This window comes from Schistocerca americana, chromosome 3, assembly GCF_021461395.2.
Source record: "Schistocerca americana isolate TAMUIC-IGC-003095 chromosome 3, iqSchAmer2.1, whole genome shotgun sequence".
In the NCBI taxonomy this organism is placed as follows: Eukaryota; Metazoa; Arthropoda; class Insecta; order Orthoptera; family Acrididae; genus Schistocerca; species Schistocerca americana.
The window spans coordinates 563,355,604-563,376,734 of NC_060121.1; the positions used below are offsets into that span (position 1 = coordinate 563,355,604).

General features: G+C 43.2%; 1 protein-coding gene across 1 annotated transcript in view; it reads left to right on the forward strand.

Annotated features, from left to right (window-relative positions):
- Window positions 1-19,910, forward strand: part of LOC124606250 (prolactin-releasing peptide receptor-like) — a 432,861-nt gene extending 412,951 nt beyond the window's left edge. Inside the window, exon 2 of the mRNA XM_047138226.1 lies at window positions 16,580-19,910. The gene's annotated coding sequence lies outside the window, so the exon portion shown is untranslated. The remainder of the gene's footprint in view (window positions 1-16,579) is intronic.
- The last annotated feature ends 1,221 nt before the right edge of the window (window positions 19,911-21,131 follow it).

Here is a 21,131-nt window from a genome sequence, read left to right on the forward strand (position 1 = left end):
CTAAATGTATGAATGTCAATCATTGGGCCAAGCAGAATTGACATAGCTTTCAAGTTAGGGCATTTATACAAAGGTCCTACAAATAAATCCGTTGCGCATAGTGTAAAACTGGAGCAGTAGAGGGTACCTTGCACAAGTAGTAAGAGCCAATGTCACTGTTGTGCCTTTCTCTCCAGAAATGGCAGCTCCAACCAGTTTAGTGCCTTTTGTTGCAATAATCTTTCATTTTTTTATGCTGTTGTCACAACATTGTCATCCACTCATATAGACGTCTTGATATTAGAATTTCAGTTTATCATAAACACCGTAAGGGTTATTCAATTTTATGTGCATGTTGTGTGTTACATATGGCGCACATAGGCGATGATTTTCAGCTCTTCATAAACCCTGATAGACACTTATTTGATGCATTTAATTTTCATTCTAACCATATGGAATTTTTATATGATGACTGGTGGCATACTGATAGGCTAATTTCCTTACACATGTCAAATAGTCCATAACATAGGTCTGAGACACCTTCGATACAATCTTCAAGCGCCGGTTCTTGTTCACTTGGCGGGACCTTACGAGATATGTCACATCCAGCATTAGGCCCAACCAGATTCTCGACATATATTGAGAATTATATATCTCATTTACATCTCCATTAATTGACAGCAAGACACTACATAAACAACATAGTTAACATTTTATGTACTGGTTCACTGTGTTTGTTGTGGATGATAGCAATAACTTTGAAAATTAATTCACGTTAAAAGAGTCAGTTTATTCATACATGCTATAAATATGGATTTATGCATACATGTAAGTTCCACATCTCCTCCTAAACCACTGGGTCGATTCCAACAAACGCTGGTGCACTTATCACTTGTCGTATACAAAGAAACATTATGGGAGTAAGAACAAGCTACCTTTCAAAGGATTGGGTGTTGGGGAGAAAGAGAAGCGTAGCTCACAACGCACAAATAGGCACACTATATTCATCCAATATGTTAAAACAAGAGCACTTAGTGACCTGCTAAAAACTTTACACATAATTTTCACGCTAAGCCCCCTCTCCCCGCCCACCCCCCCGACAAAGAAAGGGAAAAAAATTCATTGTTAACTACATTTTTCTTGTTTATGCAGTAAAATAACCGGATCAGGCATGACGTTTTAATTTATTCATTCCTTATTGTCAGCTCTATTCGCAACACATTTCACGGACAGTATCCACATATACCCCTCGAAGAACATGTAAAAATTATATCATTGTATGCCACATAGTTCAGCAAATATTACGCCATACACAATGAGCTGCGTGAAAACAAAACTGCAGGGAGAAATTCGCTAGAGATTGAGATAAGGCATGTGTGCAAATAAGAATGAAATCTGTTAAATGCACAAGAAATGTATGTGACGTGCGTATGGAGGTACTGGCCCCAGTTGAAAGGTCCTCTAAAACGTCAGGACCGGTTCAAAGAAATTTGATATGCTTATTACTTACTACCTGGAATGGAACACTTTGGGGGCAAAATGGACAGAGAAAGTGGAAAGGGAGGAAATGGAGAGGGAGCAAGAGGAGATGGAGAGAGAGAGGTGGAGGAGATAGGGAGGGTGAGAAGGAGGTAGAGGGGCAGGAGAAAATTGACCTAGTAGGCGAGGATGAGATAGAGGGAAGCAGGAAATGGAAATGGACAGGAAGTGGGAAGATGGACATGGGGGGAGGGGGGGGGGGGGGAAGCAGGTGGACAGGGTAGAGGAGCACATCGGAGGAGAGAGAGACAGGAGGAAATGGTGTGGTGCGTTGTGGGAGGTGGTCAGAGAAAGGGGAGAGGAGATGGACAGAGGGAGGGGAAGAAGGAGATGGATAGAGAGAGGGGGAAGAACGAGATGGACTAATAGGAAATTGGAACAAATACATGTCCGGGCAACCCCGGATAGTTAGCTAGTGTTACATAAAATAACGCTTCTTTGCATAATCAAACTGTAGACTTACGTGTTGTTATAAATTAACTACCAACAGAATCAGTTTCCGTTTTTGAGCAAAATCAATGTAACGTCATGAAAATTATTCCATATTTATTAGCGGCCTTCTTCAGTGGAGAACAAGCCGTTACTGAATGTCGCACTCGCGAACCCTGTCAGGACCAAAACAACACAAAGGGAACTCCATTAGCAGGCATTTTTAGGGCAAGCTGGAATTCCAAAACCAGTCATCAGTGATGCAAGGGTGGTGTCAAAGCCATAAAACACTGACTATAGAGCAGTGGAAGAATGTCGTTTGGTCCGATGAATCTTGTTTCACACTGTTTCCAGCTTCTAGTCCAGTTAACGTCACAACAGTGAAACATGATGAGGGTTCGGTGATGATTGGGTAGCCATATCGTGGTAGTCCATGGAGCTGAGGGTCACTCTGTAAGGTCGCATTACTGTAAAAGATTATGTGACCATTTCGGCTAATCAGGTTTATCCCACGCTGCAAAATTTGTTCCCCAGCGGTGATACTGTGTTCCAAAAAGATAAGGCTGTTTACATAACTCGTGTGTTTCCGGGCAGGTCTTGAGAGCACGATGATGAAATATCGCTTCTCCCCTGGTGACCACAGTCACCAGATTTAAACATTATTGATGCTTTGTAGTCTAATTTGGAGAAGAGATTGCTTGACCACCAACCACCTCCATTATAGTTACCTGAACTTGTCATTAATTTGAAGGACGACTGGAAGTTGTTTCGAATGCCAACAGGTTTGCTGCAGCTTACTGGGCATGGTACGCTGTTATATTTTTGATACTTCCATATCTTTCTCAAGCCCTGCGTTACTCCAGAGTATGTAGCTACGAAAAGGCACTACAAGATAATATGAAGCGTCATAGAACGCTATCTAACTAGAGCGCGGAGTCTTCGACCCTTGAGTGACCCGCATAAGCTCTTTGTGTCCTTGGGTAACGAAGTGTACCAATTAGTGACGTAATAATTTCTCGGAGAGCCAAGTGCACCGGCGGGGCTCAGAAGCCAATGTCCTCGTTTATCTCGCCCTTTCCCCAGATACGCTTCCGGATCGATGGCCATAGTGCGGTCGTTTGATATGCCTGCTTGATTAACGAGTCACCTGCTGCCACACCGTGTTCGTCTTTGCCACCACCGCTTCTCATTCGTAGAATGCTAGCACTAATTAGTGCTGCTTGACGCTTATCAGCTCTCTCCCTCGCTGTAGTCTACATCTGCACACCACGTTGAGAACATGGCAGATGACACTTAGAATAGTTTCACAAGTTAAGATTTTTTCCCTTTCCTGTGGCGTGCGGAGTGCGGGAAGAATGTTTACGCATGTCTGTGTGTGTTAAAACTAAATCTACTTGGGTAATGTGTAGGGGACAGAACAATATATCTAGGTTCTTCACTTAATACTGGTTCTTGAAACTTTTTAAGTAGGTTTTAGTGAGATAATTAGTATCCATACTCGAGATTCAGATTTTTCAACATTTCTCTTGACGCTCTTCTGTGTTTTCTCGAGGAATTGAACTTGTGTGAATCAAACGGGTTGTAGCTGAGTGAGTTCGTCAAAACGTTGCAACGTTTCGATGAGAGTCATTTCCATGAACGTCTGGCGAAGTGTCGAGCCGACAATTTATTCATCCTTACGCAGGACCTGTAGCGCAGCTGCCATGTCTGGCGAGTTCGTTCAGACTCTACCTCGCGTGCCGTAATGATTTCTCTCACCTGAGAGCGGTCACAGCATATTGTGATCAGTAATGGTTCCCAAGAATAACTTAGTTGGTGCTTACCATCTCTGTCTGCGCGGTCATCATTTGTGCCAATTTAGAGAGCCTCCTTTATTACTATGTCTCATCAGCCACTGGTCCTATGCCGCACTCTCGTCCATGCAAGATCAAACGTACAACTGTCTTCCGAGCTGAGCTCAGCGACAGCCGGCGAATGTACTTGCCATTCTGCGGGCACCGCTGCTGAACTCAGTCCCACTGGATACTGAGCTAAACGTACTAGAACTTTAAACTCATTCGATGGTCGGAAGACTATTTTAAACTTCATATTTCTGAAGGTTCCTTGCGATCTTTTGGGATGGTGATCTCACACATGGCAGAAATGTCCGTCGCTTGTCCTATTCAAATCGTTCAAATGGCTCTGAGCACTATGGGACTTAAGTTCTAAGGTCATTAGTCCCCTAGAACTTAGAACTACTTAAACCTAACTAACCTAAGGACATCACACACATCCATGCCCGAGGCAGGATTCGAACCTGCGACCGTAGCGGTCGCGCGGTTTCAGACTGTAGCGCCTTTAACCGCTTGGCCACCCCGGCCGGCGCCTGTCCTATTCCTGAGTTGTTTCGGAGCTGCATGTTGCATGTAACGCCCTCGTAATTTTTGAGTCACTGAATCCCGTCTTGGATTTATACGCTCGGACAGTTTGACAGACCCGCTTTCCTTGTCTCTTATGGTCCGAGCCCTTTCAGCAAGAGTCTTTTGAACAATGTTGTGTTGGGCTACGTGCAAGGTTTTCGTGTACACGGGGTGACCTAACTTGGTATCTTGCTTTTTCCATCCCAATTGTTCCGGAATAGGTGACCGTACTGCGTTGCAACGTCTTCCCGATATTTCGCCTGAGGATTATGGGAGTAATACACATCGAAACGCACCATTTTGGGGAACTCACTCTGCTGGAAACCCGAGAGTCTTACATTCGTAAACCTGTGACCATTTCTGCCGCCCTTCTTCCCATACACTCAGTATTCCTTGTCACTTCTACACTCCTGGAAATGGAAAAAAGAACACATTGACACCGGTGTGTCAGACCCACCATACTTGCTCCGGACACTGCGAGAGGGCTGTACAAGCAATGATCACACGCACGGCACAGCGGACACACCAGGAACCGCGGTGTTGGCCGTCGAATGGCGCTAGCTGCGCAGCATTTGTGCACCGCCGCCGTCAGTGTCAGCCAGTTTGCCGTGGCATACGGAGCTCCATCGCAGTCTTTAACACTGGTAGCATGCCGCGACAGCGTGGACGTGAACCGTATGTGCAGTTGACGGACTTTGAGCGAGGGCGTATAGTGGGCATGCGGGAGGCCGGGTGGACGTACCGCCGAATTGCTCAACACGTGGGGCGTGAGGTCTCCACAGTACATCGATGTTGTCGCCAGTGGTCGGCGGAAGGTGCACGTGCCCGTCGACCTGGGACCGGACCGCAGCGACGCACGGGTGCACGCCAAGACCGTAAGATCCTACGCAGTGCCGTAGGGGACCGCACCGCCACTTCCCAGCAAATTAGGGACACTGTTGCTCCTGGGGTATCGGCGAGGACCATTCGCAACCGTCTCCATGAAGCTGGGCTACGGTCCCGCACACCGTTAGGCCGTCTTCCGCTCACGCCCCAACATCGTGCAGCCCGCCTCCAGTGGTGTCGCGACAGGCGTGAATGGAGGGACGAATGGAGACGTGTCGTCTTCAGCTATGAGAGTCGCTTCTGCCTTGGTGCCAATGATGTTCGTATGCGTGTTTGGCGCCGTGCAGGTGAGCGCCACAATCGGGACTGCATACGACCGAGGCACACAGGGCCAACACCCGGCATCATGGTGTGGGGAGCGATCTCCTACACTGGCCGTACACCACTGGTGATCGTCGAGGGGACACTGAATAGTGCACGGTACATCCAAACCGTCATCGAACCCATCGTTCTACCATTCCTAGACCGGCAAGGGAACTTGCTGTTCCAACAGGACAATGCACGTCCGCATGTATCCCGTGCCACCCAACGTGCTCTAGAAGGTGTAAGTCAACTACTCTGGCCAGCAAGATCTCCGGATCTGTCCCCCATTGAGCATGTTTGGGACTGGATGAAGCGTCGTCTCACGCGGTCTGCACGTCCAGCACGAACGCTGGTCCAACTGAGGCGCCAGGTGGAAATGGCATGGCAAGCCGTTCCACAGGACTACATCCAGCATCTCTACGATCGTCTCCATGGGAGAATAGCAGCCTGCATTGCTGCGAAAGGTGGATATACACTGTACTAGTGCTGACATTGTGCATGCTCTGTTGCCTGTGTCTATGTGCCTGTGGTTCTGTCAGTGTGATCATGTGGTGTATCTGACCCCAGGAATGTGTCAATAAAGTTTCCCCTTCCTGGGACAATGAATTCACGGTGTTCTTATTTCAATTTCCAGGAGTGTATTTTGCACCTCTCACACATTCTTCAGGAAAATTGTACAATGTGTGATACTAGTATTAGTAAGAAACCTCCTTTGTAGACTGAATTTTCCCGGTATCCCACAACTGAACCGAAGTCATCCACTCATCTAACCAAGAACTGAACCAATGTGATGATTTCCAAACTGTAACAAAAAAAAATGGCTCTGAGCACTATGGGACTCAACTGCTGAGGTCATTAGTCCCCTAGAACTTAGAACTAGTTAAACCTAACTAACCTAAGGACATCACAAACATCCATGCCCGAGGCAGGATTCGAACCTGCGACCGTAGCGGTCTTGCGGTTCCAGACTGCAGCGCCTTTAACCGCACGGCCACTTCGGCCGGCAAACTGTAACACCCAACTATTTATGTGAGTCCACTGATTTTCGATGTGACTTACATTATCAGTCTATTAATGATAGTTAATAACTGAGCCAAAAATTTCAGGGCAGCCAGTATATATTTTCTGTAACAAAACAGTGGAATTCTGTATTCATTATTGTATTTTTCTTTAGCTTAAGGAACGTTTTCATTTTTCTAAAAGCCACGGTCATTCTAATAATTATTTTATGTGGAAAATCAGATACACTATGTTCGTGTAAATTGTAGCAGTTGTATCTGTAAATGCAGCAGTGTAACTTTAAAATCATCTAATTTAGAATAACAGCTGCGAAACAGTTTGTTCTACGCCGGAAAAGAGAAAATAGAAAAAACCTCTGAATGGAACCAGTTTTCTCTTTCATTAAAGAAGCAGTATCTCAATTGTTACAGCAAGATACAGGATGGGGCAAATAAAAGTGTCCGGAGGACAGAGTTCCAGGGTACAAACAAGCACAGCAGCGGATAGGAAATTCAGCACTGACTATAGCTATGGTGAAAGTGACCAGCAGTCATCGCTTGGAAATTTCGGGCCCTAGTCAGCAACTTGTGAAGCGGACCGGAGCTGGACTGCTGTAATTACTGCGGTCTCATCCGAAATGCTCTGTTACAGTTATTCAAGACTATGGGGATTGTTGTGATGCACCTTAGACTTGAGGCTCCTCAAACAAAGTAATCGCACAATGGTAGATAAGGTGACCTGGGTGGCCAACTATGGCCGCGACAAGACTGACACCTGCTATCAACTATTGTCAGGTGTGAAGATTGTGTAAATTTTCTCCAAGGTTCAGCAGACTGTATGAGCAGTTTCTCCATCCTGTTGGAAGCAACTGTAGGCCTCTTCCTCCTCTGTTAATACTGCCAAAAAATCCGGAACACTATTATTTGCTTCTCCCAATAATTCGATTTAAAGATAAGAGATTATCAGATCTTTGAAATAGTCTCATAGCACCTATGATAACTCAGTTCCTGCTAGGTAGCCTGCTTTTAATAGTCCAACAAATCAGAACTAAATTTGAAATAGCCGGCTGTTGTGTCCGAGCGGTTCCCCGCTTCAGTCCGGAAACGCGCTGCTGCTACGATCGCAGGTTCGAATCCTGCCTAGGGCATAGATGTGTGTGATGTCCTTAGGTTAGTTAGGTTTGAGTAGTTCTAATTCTAGCAGACTGATGACCTCAGATGTTAAGTCCCATAGTGCTCAGAGCCATTTGAACCATTTTTAAATTCGAACTCTACTCTCCAAAGTACAGATTTCTCCCAATTAAAATGTTTATTCAGGCAAACGTGATAGGTTTTAACAATTCTGGAAGTACCCTAGTTTACATATAAATGTATATCCAGTTCATTGTTTCTGAAGTGTGGTCAACGGTGTTTCTGTTTAGAAACAATAATGTGGTACGCAACTAGGAGCCAAACATAACAATGCGTACCCATTCACGAAAATATAGGTACACTAAATCTCAGTGACACACATACACTTAACGTGAAACGAAATAAAAATCATTGCCTAGACCATAAATAAAAATCTTTTTATAAAGTACATTTTTATATAATCACGTTAAAATATTCATTTCTTTAAGGCCCATTACCAGCATGTTCTTTACATGATTAAATTATTGTTTCTCCAAAATTGTTATATTACTTACAAAACATTATTTTCTGCACTTCATGTCTTCTTTCTTTATTGCGATTTAATTGATGAACCCGTTATCTCCATATATAGTCTTCACACACCAAGTTTTCTGATTTCTTAGTCGTTATGGAAATTCACAAAAAAACCTTTTCAACAGAAACTTGGCTTTAAACTTTTGTTCAATGCCAGATCGATTTCAAAATATGAGAAGCCCCTTTTTTATCTACTTCCATTTGACTGTGGGAATCTAAGCTCATAAGATTGAACATGAACTAAATAAATATTTAATACAAGGGCGCCTTTGGAATGATTTTTATCGTATTCCATTTATTTAATCATTCTCACAGTTTAACGTTCTTAAAAAAGAAACGAACCTAGCTTTTAAAACGTGTCTTACATGTCTTTTTTTATTTTTGCGTGTTTCCTTTACTTTTATCATGCTGTAGAGCACAGTTTTAAAACCTGATGCTCTTTATTGTAATAGTTTAATAACAATTGTAAATATGGCTCTAATATCGACAGTAAATTCCAGTGCCTGTTAATCAAGTCACTGGAGACATCTACATAAAACCAATTTACCACGTGGTAAGAAAGATTTTGGGATATATCCCATGCTAAAACAGCAAATTACCGACTTGCCACATTTACATAATGAAACTATCGCCAGAGTAGTCACCTTAAGGGTACAATAGGAATAAAATCACACTGCTCCGCCCTTTTTTATTTACATCAGTTACGGTTAACTGCTAATACCATCATTCACACAATGAACAAATTACATAATGTGCTGAAATTGACTGCCATCAACCTCAATGCAAGCATGATATTGACGAGAAGGAATCTGACGCACGCTGACAAATATATCGGGTGTGTTTCGAATTACATCACAGTCAGCTGCAATACTGGCAACAAGGAAATACAGCACTGAGACTCCCCGTTGCAGACATCCACGCTGAAGTGAGGCGGTGTATGGCCGAGCTGTTCTAGGCTCTTCAGTCCGTAACTGCGCTGTAGCTACGGTCGCAGGTTCGAATCCTGCCTCGTGCATGGATGTGTGTGATGTCCTTAGGTTAGTTATTTTTAAGTAGTTCTAAGTCTAGGGGACCGATGACCTCAGATGTTAAGTCCCATAGTGCTTAGAGCCATTTGAACCATTTTGAGGCGGTGTACCGTCGTGTCGTATCTACATCGTCGCACTAACGGGCAGGGGTATATTCTGAAACTCAGGTAGAACTCTTTGCACGAATCTCAAGTACAGGTGGTCATTCAGACGTCCAGGTAGAAGATATGACCCAATGAGATTGTCGCCTATAGTGCCGGCCCAGATATCCACAGTAAAACCAACTTGATGGTGTGATTCTACCACAACGTGAGGCTATTCCTCATCCCACACATGGCTATTCTTGCTGTTAGAGATACCATCACGATCAAATGAGGCCTTTCAGAGAACAGCACGATTTGGAGATAATCTGGCCGATAAGTCTATTGTTGGAAGAATCACTGACACAATGCGACCTTAGGTGCAAATTCAGTCACAACCACTGCACGGACTCTTCGTGGGAGATATGGGTGTAACTGTTATTCGTGAAGGTCCCTCGTTCCTTCCTTCCAGTGAACAAGTCTCCCGCATTCGTCGATCGAGAGAAATAAACACACGTCGTGACGGACGATACCTGTTAGAAGATCGTTCCACGTATATCCTTTCAGCAGCGAGAGCATTGCATCGTACATTCCCAAACACAAGGTGCATGTCAGTGAGTTCTGCGAAACTGTACCGGTACTGCTCCATCGTATTACATTTTACGTCTCTGAATAACACTTAGCAATAAATGGGCCTGTCGTTGATTCATAGCACATTCTGTCATGGAGCAACATAAGTACGATACATCAGACCTACCTTACGGACAAGTAAAGTAACCAGAACCTGTATCATGACATCCTAGTAATCAGACTCGTACTCCTTGTTTCCTTGCAGGAAATAAAGAATGCACATTTAAATAAACAGCACAGTACGTGTAAATCTTTACCCATGTTAGTTGTACAAAAGCTGGAATACCGTAATGCTAGACAAAGCGGTAGACAAGTTTACTTCCATATCTCCTTAAGATTGCATCTCCGAGCGCAGGTTCCGTACCTCAAATTGTACAGTGGAGCATTCTCTATGTCCTGTTACACTTTTACTTTCTCTTACTACAATATCCAGTAGAATGTAAACGGTGTTTACAGGTGAAGACTTCAGTGGTGGCGGAGCGCGCGCTGTAAGACTGAACAGAGAATAAAGTTCACCTGCGCGGAACTTCTCCCTGTAGAGACGAGTTATCACGCCCATCTGTTCAGGGGACCCACCGAAATTTATGTGCTTAACAGTAGTTTTAAATAGAACAAAGGCAGCCTAAACGGATCCAGAACTTCTGTGCTGCAGCAAACGGCCGTTAAATGTACCAATGGGAAGGGAAAGACCCTCAGAAATTCTCACTGCAAGTACGAACTCTATCTCATCAGAAGTACCTGGAAACCTATTAGTGGAGATTTGTCCACCATTCGCCTCTGTTATGACTGCTGGGAACAATTTCAGTTACGTGTCTGAGTGTCTGTGGAGGAGCGGCAGCCCATTTTTCCTCAATACCGGATTCAAGATGTTGCACGCTGCAATCAGGAATGAAGTCGACGTCTCAAGTCATCCCATCGATTGGGTTCAGTTTGCAACCATGGATAGGCAAATACGCTTCAGGAACGTTGTTGTTGTTGTGGTCTTCAGTCCTGAGACTGGTTTGATGCAGCTCTCCATGCTACTCTATCCTGTGCAAGCTTTTTCACCTCCCAGTACCTACTGCAACCTACATCCTTCTGAATCTGCTTAGTGTATTCATCTCTTGGTCTCCCTCTACGATTTTTACCCTCCACGCTGCCCTCCAATACAAAATTGGTCATCCCTTGATGCCTCAGAACATGTCCTACCAACCGATCCCTTCTTCTGGTCAAGTTGTGCCACAAACTTCTCTTCTCCCCAATCCTATTCAATACTTCCTCATTAGTTATGTGATCTACCCATCTAATCTTCAGCATTCTTCTGTAGCACCACATTTCGGAAGCTTCTATTCTCTTCTTGTCCAAACTATTTATCGTCCATGTTTCACTTCCATACATGGCTACACTTCATACAAATACTTTCAGAAATGACTTCCTGACGCTTAAATCTATACTGGATGTTAACAAATTTCTCTTCTTCAGAAACGCTTTCCTTGCCATTGCCAGTCTACATTTTATATCCTCTCTACTTCGACCATCATCAGTTATTTTGCTCCCCAAATAGCAGAACTCCTTTACTACTCTAAGCATCTCATTTCCTAAATCTAATTCCCTCAGCATCACCCGACTTAATTAGACTACATTCCATTATCCTTCTTTTGCTTTTGTTGATGTTCATCTTATATCCTCCTTTCAAGACACTGTCCATTCCATTCAACTGCTCTTCCAAGACCTTTGCTGTCTCTGACAGAATTACAATGTCATCGGCGAACCTCAAAGTTTTTATTTCTTCACCATGAATTTTAATACCTACTCCGAATTTTTCTTTTGTTTCCTTTACTGCTTGCTCAATATACAGATTGAACAACATCGGGGACAGGCTACAACCCTGCCTTACTCCCTTCCCAACCACTGCTTCCCTTTCATGTCCCTCGACTCTTATAACTGCCATCTGGTTTCTGTACAAATTGTAAATAGCCTTTCGCTCCCTGTATTTTACACCTGTCAACTTCAGAATTTGAAAGAGAGTATTCCAGTTAACGTTGTCAAAAGCTTTCTCTAAGTCTACAAATGCTAGAAACGTAGGTTTGCCTTTGCTTAATCTTTCTTCTAAGATAAGTCGTAAGGTCAGTATTGCCTCACGTGTTCCAGTCTTTCTACGGAATCCAAACTGATCTTCCCCGAAGTTGGCTTCTACTAGTTTTCCATTCGTCTGTAAAGAATTCGTGTTTGTATTTTGCAGCTGTGATTATTAAACTGATAGTTCGGTAATTTTCACATCTGTCAACACCTGCGCTCTTTGGGATTGGAATTATTATATTCTTCTTGAAGTCTGAGGGTATTTCGCCTGTTTCATACATTTTGCTCACCAGATGGTAGAGTTTTGTCAGGACTGGCTCTCCCAATGCCGTCAGTAGTTCCAATGGAACGTTGTCTACTCCGGGGGCCTTGTTTCGACTCAGGTCTTTCAGTGCTCTGTCAAACTCTTCACGCACTATCATATCTCCCATTTCATCTTCATCTACATCCTCTTCCATTTCCATAGTATTGTCCTCAGGTACATCGCCCTTGTATAGACCCTCTATATACTCCTTCCACCTTTCTGCTTTCCCTTCTTTGCTTAGAACTGGGTTTCCATCTGATCTCTTGATATTCATACAAGTCGTTCTCTTATCTCCAAAGGTCTCTTTAATTTTCCTGTAGGCTGTATCTATCTTACCCCTAGTGAGATAGGCCTCTACATCCTTACATTTGTCCTCTAGCCATCCATGCTTAGCCATTTTGCACTTCCTGTCGATCTCATTTTTGAGACGTTTGTATTCCTTTTTGCCTGCTTCATTTACTGCATTTTTATATTTTCTCCTTTCATCAATTAATTTCAATATTTCTTCTGTTACCCAAGGATTTCTACTAGCCCTCGTCTTTTTACCTACTTGGTCCTCTGCTGCCTTCGCTACTTCATCCCTCAAAGCTACCCATTCTTCTTCTACTGTATTTCTTTCCCCCATTCCTGTCAATTGTTCCCTTACGCTCTCCCTGAAACTCTGTACAACCTTTGGTTCTTTCAGTTTATCCAGGTCCCATCTCCTTAACTTCCCACCTTTTTGCAGTTTCTTCAGTTTTAATCTACAGGTCATAACCAACAGATTGTGGTCAGAGTCCACATCTGCCCCTGGAAATGTCTTGCAATTTAAAACCTTTTTTCCTAAATCTCTGTCTTACCATTACATAATCTATCTGATACCTTTTAGTATCTCCAGAGTTCTTCCATGTATACAACCTTCTTTTATGATTCTTAAACCAAGTGTTAGCTATGATTATGTTGTGCTCTGTGCAAAATTCTACCAGGCGGCTTCCTCTTTCATTTCTTAGCCCCAATCCATATTCACCTACTATGTTTCCTTCTCTCCCTTTTCCTACACTCGAATTCCAGTCACCCATGACTATTAAATTTTCGTCTCCCTTCACAATCTGAATAATTTCTTTTATTTCATCATACATTTCTTCAATTTCTTCGTCATCTGCAGAGCTAGTTGGCATATTAACTTGTACTACTGTAGTAGGTGTGGGCTTCGTATCTATCTTGGCCACAATAATGCGTTCACTATGCTGTTTGTAGTAGCTTACCCGCATTCCTATTTTCCTATTCATTTTCAGGAACGTTATTGTACACATACCATTGCATCACAGATACTGCTTTATGACTGGTCGCGTTGTCATGATGATAAAGACATTCATCAATTACGAACTGTTCAGCTATTGCACGCAGTACACAATGCTGCCAAATGTATTCATGTCCTTCTACAATAAGCGTCCTCTTAAACGAAATAAGGCGACTACATCTTAACCAAGACAAACATCCTCACAGTGTAACACTGCCTCCACCATACCTCACTGTTGGCACTACACATGGTTGCAGGTAATGTTCTCCAGGCATTCATCAAACCCAAACCCATCCATCGAATTGCCTCTGAATATACTGTGATTTGTCACTCCAAGTCAGTTGATTCGAGTCATCCACTATCCAGTGTCGGTGTTCTTTAAAACCGCTTCAACCATCGCTTAATATTGACTACAGAAGAGTGTGGCTTACGAGAATCGGCACAACCGTTGTATCCTATTCTTTTTAACTGTCCTTGTAGAATCTTTGTAGTAGCTAGATTGATGGTAGCACTTCGTAACTGACTAGTGATTTCTTCCGCTGATCTCATTCCATTTTTTTTACAGCAACCATGGGCAATACTCGACCGTCCCTGTCAGTCAGTACATGAGGTCTTCAGCCGTGATTGATCCTGCGACAGACGACTTGGGTAGCTACATAAGGGTTGAAATGTACATCGGGGATTTGTTACTCAGGCGACATACAGTGAGTAGACCTCGTTCGACCCATTCAGCCGTTACTGCTTGTCTACCGACAACACAAAACTCCCCATCTGGTATCGAGCGACGCGGGTTTCGAATCCGTGCCAGACAACTTGGACCTCGATTACCACTAGAAGTCTCTGCAGCCGTCGCGCCGTAAGCCGTGGCCGCGCGCGTTCCTGGCCGGCGTATAATGTGAGGACGCCACGGTGGAGCGCGTGGTCCCACCAGCAAATAGAGACGTACCCCATCCTGTATTTAAGCTCTTGCCTCTCGCTCAGCAAGGCACCCAGGCAATCATCATAGGTCGTACCACTCGCTCCTTCCGGCTCCTGGATTTCTCCCTTACTGTCTGCACCCATCCTGTCTGCCTCTCCTCCACCCTCACCTACCTTGGCGTCACCATTGACCATCACCTCACCTGGATCCCTCATCTCCGCTCCATCCAATCCAAAGCCCACAACTGCCTCCGACTCCTCAAACTCCTCTCTGGCCGGACTTGGAGGTTGCACCCCTCTACCATCCTCCACACCTACAAATCCTTAATCCGTCCCATACTCTGTTATGCCAGACCCGCTTGGATCTCTTCCCCCCCCCCCTCCCTCCTCTTCTATAAGTCCCTCCAGATCCTTGAGCGTCATGCACTCCACCTCGCCTTCTGTATACACCTCCTGTCCCCCACACGGATCCTCTATGACCTCATTCCTTTCCCCCATCTGCTCCTATTCCTCAAACATATCCACATACTCTACACATCCCGCCGCCTTGATCCCCCTCACCCCCTGGTTGCTCCTCTCCCATCCTCGCCCCCTGCCACGCCTTCACTGTTGTGTCCCCCCTACCTTCCATCTCTACACCCTTTCCCTCCTTTCCCAAGGTTGCTTCCATCAACTCCCCCTCCTGGATGATGCCCTCTCTCCATCTACCCCTCCTATCAACTCTGATCCTCCCCCCCTCCTTTCTTCGGTCCTTTCCCTGGGCTCCCTCTTCCCCTCCCTTCCATCCTGTTTTCTCCCTGCCAAACCTCTCCATACCTCCCTTCTCCCCCCCCCCCCCCACTGAGTCCTTTTGTATTCCCCTCCTCTACCTTCCCCATGCCCTGTCGCATCTGCCCAGCACCCCCCACCCTTTTTATGGGTCTCCATCCTCCATCGGCTCCTTTCACCCCTCTCCCCCTTCGCTTTTCCTCTCCTTCCACCCCTCTTTTTAATTTTCCCATCATCTGTCCAGTTTCCCCGTACCTGCTCTCAGCTATGGTATGTCACATTCGCAAATTTTTTAGTGCAGTGTTCCAGTGAATGTTCAGTGTTCTCCATCTTTCTACTGTTGCGAACAGAAACTGTACTGTCACTGGGTGTGAATTTTATGTCTTTTGCGAACAGAAACCAGACTGTCGCCATGTTTTTAATTGTCTGTCTATTGTTTTACCTGTCTGATTCGTATGTACTTTATTAGCATCATCATCCCTTTGTTCTATGTTTTCAGTTCCACGATTTTTTCGCCATGTTACTATTTAAGTCTCCGATTTTATCGCCTGTTTTTATTATTTATTCTCTTCATCTTTTTAAAACAAAGTCTGTAGGCTGAAGAGCGGCATACTGAGCTGCTGCCAGCCCGTCCCCTTTCGGGGGGATCGAAATTCAATAAAGAAAAAAAAGCTCAGCAAGGCAGTCTGATATTCGCGTGAGTCTGTCGACATCTCGCCTGCAGACAACGCGTTTGCTTTATTTTGTTTCTGTGTACGAGTGGACGTTGTGGATTCGTGACGTTGTCGCTTGTGGCGCTGTAGCTTCTTGTGTGTTGTTCGTAAAGTCTAGCTCGGTCGTCCGTCATTGTCCGTGCCCGTCCTTTCCCATTCGTTTGTTTGTTCGCGGCCCGCTCGCGTTTGGTCCCGCCTCGCTTCGTTGTTAGCAACCCCGCGACCGTTCTGGTCGCGGTTATAACACCCCGCCTCCTTTCATCTAGTAGTTCGTTCCACATTACGTAGGGTTGCTTCTAATGAGATAGTGTACAACCTGCGATTGTGGGCATGATTCATACCCAGAACCAGCAATGGCGGGTAAATATTAATTACTTAATGCCAGCCACTCACGCTCCTTAGAACTTCAGAAATACCACACCTCGATGTATGTGCTTGTTTTGGAAGTATTGTAAATTACCTGTTTCCTGTCCTTGTCCTTTCTTTTCAACGATAAAAACTACGGGACGTTATGTATGGTTACAAATAGATACTTTTCTAACAAAATATTTTTCTTCTTTTTCAGATGTTCTTGAACCTGCGTGACATCACATATTCCACCTACGGCATCAGCACATTGGCAGCAAGTGGCAGCGAGTGCAGTTTCAGTTGCGCCACACATGTGCAGCAAGGGAAATGACTCTGCCGTGCAGTGAACAGTTGCAAACCTAGCTGCAGCTGCACTCATCATCATTGTCACCAGCGATAAACTTGAGCACGATGTAGCTCTAGTTCAGCAAACTGTAATAAATTATGGCACTGTGTGTTTGGTTTAGCCCTGTACTGTGACTTTCGGGTCCTGAGCTACACGTGACTATTACTAGCTGACTTAAAGAGATGCTGTTTACGGTGGAATGACTGTAGTAAATGTGTTTTGTCACACAGTGTTCAGTCACACAGCTATTAGGTCAACTAAGCAAGCCATTATTGGCCACAGGGTTTAGTGTGTTGTGACAAAGTGGAACATCTGTTAGTGATGAACGAAGCAACACAAAAATTCAGCTAATTTTGCCGTCACACTACAGCTACATCCTGTGTCATACTAGTTAGCCAGCGATGGAGTGATCGTTAATGCTGTCGAGAGTAGTATTCCATTTTCCCAGTGTCGACTCTACTTCTCATTTCTACGCTTCCGTCACCTTCATGATCGAGTGTTTCATATAGTCATATGATTATCCTTCGCTTTCATGCTAAATGCATGTGACACACATTCGGTCTGACAGTGTTCATGTTGTGCATCTCAGGTTGTTCCAACCCTTGTACTGAGTTTTCTCTGTGTGTCTAAAATGACTATATGCTGTATTAGGTATAGTGCTATCGACTTTTTGAAGATTAGTGTATGAGCTCTAGGCTAGAATGCTGGCATTAGCAACTGAATAACGGTGAAGGCTGTGTTATGTTCCTGATATCAAGTGTATCTTCTTGCCTCCTATGCCAATGACTTTCTCTCCACTATTTAATATGCTTTTTATTGGAAATGGTGCGCTGCTAGTAAGAGAAAGCGCTGATTTCTTACAGATGTGTCATATATGAATGTGTACGTTTAGAAAAATAATACGTTAGTTATTGCTGCTTTAATATTTCCATGAAGAATTGCACCTAACTGATATGGCAAGTTGGTTTTAACATGTGTGTATCTTGATCAAGTTAAGACCCTGGCTCACACTAAATGTAATGTATTGCTGAGTAACGTTTCAGAGACAATCATATGAAAGTAATCAGGCAAAAATATAAATGGAACGCTATATATATCCATTTAATTACCTGGAGAAGGAACACAATACCGGGGCATGCGGACTGTCATATAGCTCCAAGCAGCAGTTTGTCTTCAGGCGTGACCGACTTGTACTTCATACTGGCATACGTTGCGACAGTTGATTTAAGTGATACCACTTGAAAATTTAATGGCACATCACTGTTAGTTTCGGAGAAAAGACGTATTTTAAAATAATTAAAGGAATTCAGCGATATAGAGTGCTGAAATTCAGTCAACTCTTATTTCAGTCAGACTCTCAGTATTTGAAATCGACCGCTGACGGGTGCTTTATCAATGGCTCACGCATATCTCTGACACGGCGGAAAAGTAAAATACGCGTTTGCTACGTTTATAAATACTCAGTGTGTGTCTTTCCAAATTATTCTGCAATTATATTTAAATTTAAATACGGGTCATTTTTAAACGTAAGAAATGTTTTTGCAAATTTTATCAGTTCTGAAATGCACAAGAATAGCAGGTATGAGCCCCACATTTAAGCTGTTAATGTCTCGTCACGAACACTGCTTGATGTCCTGTCTTTCTTGTGCATCTTCAGAGGAGTGTGAATCATTACCAATGTAAGTCTACAGGGACAGTGGTAATTGGCAGAAAATCCCGTCTTCCTTAATAAGTACACAAATATTTTATGTTTAGAATTATTTATGTAAAGGTGACATGGCTAGAAATGTGATTATACATGTACCATGTCGATCAAACATCAAGCGTAAGAGTTGTAAACGTTGTCTTTGCAGTCGCTGTATAAACTAGCCTCAGCCTTCAGTAAGTTCTGTCTTAAGAGTAGACAGCTTTGTCGTCATTTTGTTCATTGAATTGAGAGACTGTAATAAGTTTGATACCTGTAGCCTGCTAGTGGAAGTCACATTTTAACAAATGTTTTGTTTCGTGACGCATGGTATGTACAAAGTCAACAACTTAAAGTATAATCTGACTTTTCCATATCTCAAATCGACTAATCCGTCGTTAAATGAAGCTAACAACATTAATATCATTCTGACAGCTTACGAAAAATTCAGATATATGAACATTACTGAGAGTTATGTATCGCTATTCAGTAATAACCGGGTTGGATACATTTTATTCTATAAGAATCAATTGTGAACAGTCTGATGTAAGGGGATTGTTGGATGCTGAAAATAAGTTATGTCAGTTTATTTGATGAAATTTTTAATCCAATATAACTCATACTAAGCTTGGTCAGTAAGGTAATCGACACTTTTGTGTTGAATGCATAAACATTCGCTTACTACAAATGAGCGGTTCTCTTAGTCGTAGACTATACTTCTGTGGATAATCGTATTATGCTCTTCACCTCCAGAATGAGAAGACCAGTTGTGGATGCTGAACCAAAAATTTACTTCTGGTAGCGTAGTCACATTTTTTTCTTCTGGTTCTAGAATTTCATTTACTAAGAGTTTAGTTACTGGTGTGATTTTCTCTTCCGAACGGTTAAGGTAGGTCCCAGGGCTAATGTTAAGATATTAAAAATCCCTTGGTCACTCATAAGACCTACCCACATCACATTTAAAAAAATTAATCTGTAAGCAATTTAGAATGTTTCATTGTCTTCTGAAAAATTTAGTACAAAACTTTATGTTCAGTGGGAAGAGCATCAAATTCTTCGATAATAAGGTCAAGAGTTTGCCATTTTCGGCATCGAAACATTACCCATACACCTGAAACTGGAAAATTTGAAATTTGATTGCTAGTCGGTTTGACTTATGAATCTACAACTGTAATAAAATTCTAATTTGTATTATACTTTTACTCTCACTCTGTACCCCATTGTAATACTCACATCGTCAAATTCCAGTTGCTTGTTACGATAAACTCATATGTATGGCCTTAATAAAATATAATATTTTTGTCTGATAACGTGCAAGTAGAGTCTTGGTACAGTTATTAGCAGCACTGAAATAGCGAAAGTCCTAAATAATAAAAAAAATGGCAAGTGCTCCTTTAAAAAAACGAACAAACTTTTTCGTAATGTACATGCACATGTCTTGTCCAGAAAAAACCAATGCCTCTGTAAATGTATTATGGTGCTTACAATATTAATAAATGTATGTGTCTATTAATAGTATATGTCTGCTTCCATGGCATAAATTTACTCCTTATCAGTGTTGAAACATACAATACCGCTAATAAAATGATGAAGAACGCATGAGTTACATGACTTTCTCCTTAATCCCTAATCAATCTTTGTAGTTTTGAGTCTTCCTTTCTGCCGTGGTGGAGAAACATATCTGTTCGTACATGCTTTCATGTGATCAGTGGATAAATGTTCATAATAATCTCAGTTCCCGGCCGACAATGGGTAAGCCTCAAATGAAAACACTTCAAGTATCATTTTTTACACATGGGATCCTACTTGCAGCAAATGATTCTGGTGTGGCGACTTTGTGGGTAGTCGTACCACGCTGGTGGATCCAGCGAGCAGCGTCCACTATAGCTCGTGAACCGACGAGTTACGTAGCTGACACCCTCTGTCGCAGTTGCCCTTTTCTTTTTAGGTCATCAGTTTCTTGTCTAGTTTTATGCGTGCCGCAACGATTTCTCTCCCGAGTCAACCTCTCCAACTTGGTAGCCTGTGCCCTCAGTCATTTGCTGGATGTATTCCAACCGCTGTCTATCCCTACAGTTTTATTCTATACAGCTCCCTCTAGTACCGTGGAAAATGTTCACTGTTGTCTGGACAAATGTCTTCTCATCCTGTCACATATTGTCAGTGTTCCAGTGTTCTCCATGGGTTCGTTTCATCCGATTCCGTGGAGAATCTCCTCGTTTCTTACTAGCCTACCTGATTTTCTACAGCACCATATCTCAAACGATTGGATTCTGTTCTCTTCTAGTTTTTCCACGGTGCCGCAGTCAGCTCTATCTGCCCCTTTAACAACAACTTTCCTTCAGCTTTAATGCTGCAATGTTACGTTTACGGCAGTGAAAACCATTTTTTGACACAGACGTGTGACGAGTGTTTCACCTATGCACATACTGAGCCGACAATGGAATGAATATCAGTTTCTAGCCAGAATCGGTTGTAAATCAGTTGGGATTGTAAAAATCGGTAAAGACGGAATCGAAACAGCTGTATCTGCAATATCTGCAACACACTCAAAACTTTACACCCCATTATCCCATTTACTACAGCAATTAGCGCCCATGGACAAGAGACGTGATATGAAAAATTTGCGGAGAGTCCCATTAATCTTGACTATCGCAAATAACTTTACAGGGAGAATAAAAATAAAAAATGTGTCAATCACATGTTGTTTGGCTACCAGGTGTACATTAACGAGCATTA